We start from the raw sequence: 6214 nt of genomic DNA, 5'->3' as shown, positions 1-6214 counted from the left end.
TTTGGGGGGTTTTTTGGAGGTTTTTTTCATAATGCCTTTGAAATTCCAGTTTTATCAGGTAAGCCAGGAGGATGGTAAATCCTAGACCTTAGTGTATTTATGTGAGCAGTCAGCATGGATTCCCCCACCCCAGCCCCCTTCTTTTTTCTTTTTTTCTTTTTTTTTTTTTTAATGCTTGCTTTATAGTTACTGTTCAGCAGATAATTAAGGAGAAATTTGGGTATTTTTGAAGCAAAAATGTTTTTCAAGCTGCAGTCAGTTCTTTTTGGCATCTCAGAATTTTGTTACAAGATGTGTTTCAGTGGTCTTATATTTTTGGGTGTTTGCCTTTTTGCTGGACTGGGGGATTTTGTTTAAATTATTATTACTTATTTTCCCCTGAACTTTATGGAAGATAAGAGAGGTCATGTTGTTCCTTCTCATGGAAGACATATTAAAGTCTAAAGCAAGCACTGCAGGATTGTACAGTTTTCCTTCCCATAGAGAAGCTCTGCTTAGAGGCTAAATGCTTCACGCCAATGTTTTACTAAAGGAAGAAAGGCAGCTCTCTCTTTTCTCTCTCCCTCCCTCTGCCCTTAGCCTTTCTGATCAGGTGCACTGCTGGCAGCTCTTACCTCGACTTGCATGACCAGGACTGGGTCTAATGCTGTAGCTATGGCTCGGTTCATCATCTGAACCATCTTGCTTTTTCAAACAGCACAAGAAATTTGCCAGGTGGAGTTCAAGCTCTGTCAGCATCTTTTCTCAAATGGATTTCTTCTCTGCTGCTTGTCTGAGGTATGTGGTAAAAGAATCCCACTGTACTAATTACCTGGGATTGGGCTGTTTGTTCAGCTCCACTTGGAGAAAGCTGTTGTTACTCACTCAGCAGTATTTGAAAATGGGTTGGTATTTTCTGTCCCTACTGAAAACCTCTTCAACTGTATTTTTTCCAGAAATGCTTATTTTGTGGTTGTGGTGTCAGACTCCTGAGCTATATTGGCTGATGTTAGTGTTGCATTTTTGAACTGCACCTACCTTGTTTATTCTGTTTGTCATGCCTGACCAATGTGTTGATGTCAAGTACAAAAGAAAAAAGGCTGTGCTAAAAATTACTCTGAAATCTAATGCAAAACAATAACAGGATTGCTGTCAAGACTGACACCCTGATACTTTATTCTGCTGAGCCTAGTTTGTGTGATCTTGAATATTTGCTGAAGTATTTAGACACAGGGAGGCAAGTTAGAGACAAGCAGCTTTAAACTGGTTGTCTTCAGTTTGTCAGAAAGTTTTTATTATTTTGAAGGAAGTATCAAGGGGAGTGGGACAGGGAATTAGGGGAATTAAGAGCTTGCATAAGGCATAGTCTAATCAGAACAATTCTAGTGAAATTCTAGGAAAACAACAGCAATTTGCAAACCATCTGATGCCAAAAATAAAAAAAAAAAATTAAAAGTATACGATGACTTACAGAAAAATTATATAGATAAATGTATATCAAGAAAATATATACCCTATTAGCTGTTTGAAACAATACTTTATATAGGGGCAAGGGTAGTTTATTATTAAGCACTGAAACCTTTGTTGAAATTATCATATAAAAACCTAAACTTGCTTTGAAGTTTCAAAAGTTGTAATCATTAACAGCTGAGAAGATAAAATCAATTACAGATTCTTTTATTCTTAAAATGAAGATGGCCTTGAGCTAGAAAAGCTTCACAATATTTATGAATATGCACTCAATGCACTACCCAATGCCAAGCAGTTTTAAGGACAACTGGCTGCTGTTGACTTCTCAGGATGGCAGTGCTGCTGCTGCTTTCCACATTGCACTGCATCCTTCCAGCATGTGAATTCTAATTCCAGAGTTTTGTACATTCATGACAGAACACACCATATTTAATGGGCAAACCCACATAGCTTAGCACTGAATTTTGTCCTTTAAATTATATTTTACAAATCCTTCTCTATAATTTTTGGCTTCCTGAAATTGAAGAACTGAGATTAGCCAAGTGTGAGTGTTCTCCTGCCCTTAGTTGTGAGAAATAGTCTGGTAATAATCAGGAGAAGTGGGTCCTTTGCAAATTCTTTTGAGAAGAGGCAGAAATCTTGACTTTATTTTTCTGTGTGCATTTAGAACTGTGACAGTCTTGTGGATTAACGTCTTTTCCTTCACTTTATTCATTTTCTGAACTCCAGTCCCAGCTCATCTGTGGGAAAACATATTGTGTCTTTTGGGCTAAATATCATGAAGAGAATTGTGGATTGTTTTCCAGTAACAGAAACATATTTTACCTGTTTTTTCTTCATTGATAGCAGCTTATGTAGGTGAGAGGCAGTGGGATTCCTCAAGAGTCCTGTATTTGACCTGTAGACTTTCTGTTGGTGCCAAAATGACTACAACAGAAGAAAAATCAAATTAAAAATTGAACATTTATTCACATTTCTAAACTGAGACAACCAGTGTTATGAAGACAGTATGACACACTAGAGAAGAAATACCATTAGGCTTTTTTTAGCATAATACTTTAGAGCACTTAAGAGATCACATTGATACAAGAGAAAAAAATCCTAAAGCTGAACTGTTCTAAAATGTGGGGAAAAAAAGAACCTTTGAGTAAATTTGAACGATTAAAATCTACAGCTGATATTTCTGACTGAACATCATATTGTAGGGAGATGGACAATATCATTCAAATTCTCTAGATGTTTTTTCCCAAAGCTCAATAATTCTGGTGTGTTACTTCCATTTTTATAGTTGTAGGCTTATTCTTTGTAGATTTCTGTCCATGAAACACGTAGAAGTTGGATGGAAACAACTAAAAATTTGGTATGAGTGAAGAAATTAATTAAATAGCAAACATGGACATAGAAATCATCACTCAATCACACTGGGTTTGTTCAATGTCTGCAAAATATACTGATCTCTTTTTATTCAATATGAGTTCTATTTGTTGAAAGAGTCACTGTGATGTTTTACTAAATACATGGGTGTTCAGTGTTTTAAGGATTGCTGTCTTTTACTGATTATTGAGTCATTATTTCTGTCTATTCTATTTGCACCAGTGTTTGGTGGTTTCAGGTCCCATTTTGTGCTCTTCTGAAATTCTGTTTAGCTCTGAAAAAGAAAATTGATTTTGCACTTGTTAAGAAAATCTGGGTAAAAACCTTCCCTGCCATATTAAATATCATTTGAAAATCCACAATTCTGATTCATCCATCCTGCTATTTATTGTTGTAATTTATCAGCCCCAGATGTTCTCTCTCTCCTCCCTCTTTCTGCTATGAAATTCTCATTACATTGCATTTTCAGAACGCAAGTTTCCATTGCTTTCTGTCTCAGCAGTATCTAGTGGATCTCTAACCATCCTTCCAGTGCTCTATTTTAATGTGCTTCCATCCCTTTTTTAATTAATTTCCTCTTTTTTCCACAAGTCTCTGAGAAAAAGGACAAAACACTTATATTTTTAGTCTCAGAAACACCCAGCTCAGTTTGAGCTTCCAAGCTCCATCCCTTCTAATTCCCTCTGTCTTTGCAATTTATATCAGTACCTTGTAAACATGCAGACCAATCTTCATCTTTCTCTTACTCCTTCAAGGGACTGTCTAATTTGCTTCTAGAATTGGCTCTTTAAAATTACTTTGTAATGCAAATGAAAAAAACCCTGATGATCATCCTCCTGGTAAAACAAAGCAAAACCAAACAAAACCTCAAATCCTGTCAAGGTCAGAAATAAAAATTTAGGAGTAAATGCAGAGGCTTGTGTGACTTTATTAAATAACTCTAATAATGGCATTGGTCAAAGAGGACAAATCAAAGTCGCAACTACAGTACTGTTACCAAATGTTGTTTCCTTCAGAACAAGAGCCTTCTTTTTTGATTTGAAATGTTTAACTTCTTTGTTTAAAATTATTGTCAAATTTATCTGTTAAGAGGAAATTGTGCTGGAGTTATTTCTGAATGCAGGTGATAGGTGCTCCTCTTAGGAATGTCTCAGCAGGGCTCTTTAAGGAGCTTTGCAGGATCCCTGGAGTAAGTCCACACATGGAAACAGAGGTGAAGTGGCTGGTGGAGCACTAGAAGCTGAATGCTGAAGATAGATTTTGTTCTCTACGTCCAGAGTGGGTGGGACAGGAAGTGAAGACTGAAGAAATGGGCTCACCCAGACAAGATATGAGAACATTTTACTAAAGCAGATAGTGGAGAGCTGTAATAGAATGTCAGAAGACTCTGAAATTTGTCCTGAAGGTCTGTAGGAAGAGGTTAGAAGAAACATCTGCTGGGAAATAGGTATAGCAATCTTGCCTTGGGCAGCGAGATGAACTAGGTGGCCTCTGATCTCTTTTTTCCAACCCAGTTTTTCTGTGAGTCTACAAAAAGAAGTAGATACCTGAGATATAACAGGCAGTGTACAATAAATTATATGGGGTCCAAAATAGACCCACTAAGAGCTATTTTCACTAGGATTGCCTAAAAGCATATGAACATCCCCTGAAAATATTTATCCTGTGGTATAAGCACTCTGCAATGCTTCAAATATACCAAGGAAGAGCAGAAAATGTCTCCTTAAAAGTTACTTAATTTCTTAGTGTTTCTTTTGGATTACATAGTCTTTACTACTGAACCATAGCAAGTGTGTGAATACAAGGGGTAGAAAAAGGATATTTGCAAATCCGATCAAATTTCCATACTGTCTGGAGAATAGTACACATTTAATTAAAAAGATTTTTAAATTGATAGTTTTTCTTTATGGAAATAACTAGGACACTTCTGAATCTGATTAAATTAAGTGAGTCTACCAGAGGCATCTCAAAGTTCTATTTTTAATGTTCATATTTAGTATTTTGCACAGCTGAGACACCCAGTCTGATACATTTATTTTCTAAAATGAAACCTAAATAATGCCATGTATATATACACATATATACATATATATACACATATACATATTTACATATATATATATATATATAACCTAAAATGTGCAGTGATGGATAGACAGAGAACTGTTCAAAACTCCACACTGGGTACATTGACAATGCTTAATTGAAAAAGAAGCTATACAACAATTTAATTTTTTTTCTTAAACAGGAACTGTGTGATCCGAGAGTCATCTAGAAACCTTGCATCTGAGTATTTTTGCCTTCAGTTCAATTTATTTTCTCTTTACACACACTGGGGGAATAAACCAGAAAGGATGACCCTTTATTATGTTTCCATAACTTCATATTGCCTCAGAACAAAATACTGCAAATCAGCTACTCTAAATTAATGAAACATCTTAATTGAAAGAAAAAAATTTTACTCCAAGAAAAATTATCTATATATTACAATGTATTTTTTCTTACTCATTTGTCTCAGTCTAAGACAGGGATTAGCTGGCATTGGGATACCCTGTGCCTGCAAGGGTCTTGTGTTCACCAGTCCAGTGGCTGTTGGACCCTGCCAGCAGGGTACTGCTGGGGGGAGCTGACTCTTGAGGTGTGCTCCCAAACTCCTTGGGAAACTACTAACCAAAATGAGTGAAAGTTGCATCAGGATCGGCTCTTTTTAGCAAGACAGGGGATTGTGTCCCCAGGTCCAGGAGTATTTCTTACCACTGATTAATCTATTGGCTTCTAAGCTACGGTGCAAACAAAATAATTACTTTTATTCAAACATTATTTTAAGGTTTTTATTTCAAAATAATTTTTTAACCTATTTTGTTACAACACTAGTAGCAGTGGTGCTACCACTTTGCTTTCCCCACAACCTGCAATCCAGCCTGGAGAGAAGCCTTGTCTCCTGTGCTCTGCCCAGGGCATCGCTGCTGCGAGCTGGCACTGCCCAGCAGCTCAGAAGGGCACACAAATTCTGGGGTGAGTTTTTTAAAAATTGGTAAATGCCGTACCTAGTGCCAGTCCTAAGGATTCTCACAGTTAATGGGAATGCTGTGCAGCAGCCTGGTGAGCTCTGCTGTCTCTCAGGCAGTGCAGCTGGTGGTTTGCTGTGGGGTACGAGCTGTCCAGCTGCTGCACAGCCTGCCTGCAGTCTGCCACTTGTGGGCATTGACCTCAGACTTGCCCTCTGCTTTCCCCTCAAGCAGCTTTCTGTACATCTGCAGAGTCTAAGTTCAGACTGCTACTGAACCAGCACTAAATAATGTTTAATGGTTCTGCTGGGAAAAACAAAAATGCTTACTGCCCAAGAGTAGAGAATGATAAAATATGAGATGTACTAGCAAGAGAAAGCAAA

This window comes from Pyrgilauda ruficollis, unplaced genomic scaffold (genome assembly GCF_017590135.1).
Source record: "Pyrgilauda ruficollis isolate IOZ18807 unplaced genomic scaffold, ASM1759013v1 scaffold3, whole genome shotgun sequence".
Classification (NCBI taxonomy): domain Eukaryota; kingdom Metazoa; phylum Chordata; class Aves; order Passeriformes; family Passeridae; genus Pyrgilauda; species Pyrgilauda ruficollis.
The sequence above is the reverse complement of the archived record's forward strand: the minus strand, read 5'-3'. Positions refer to the sequence as shown.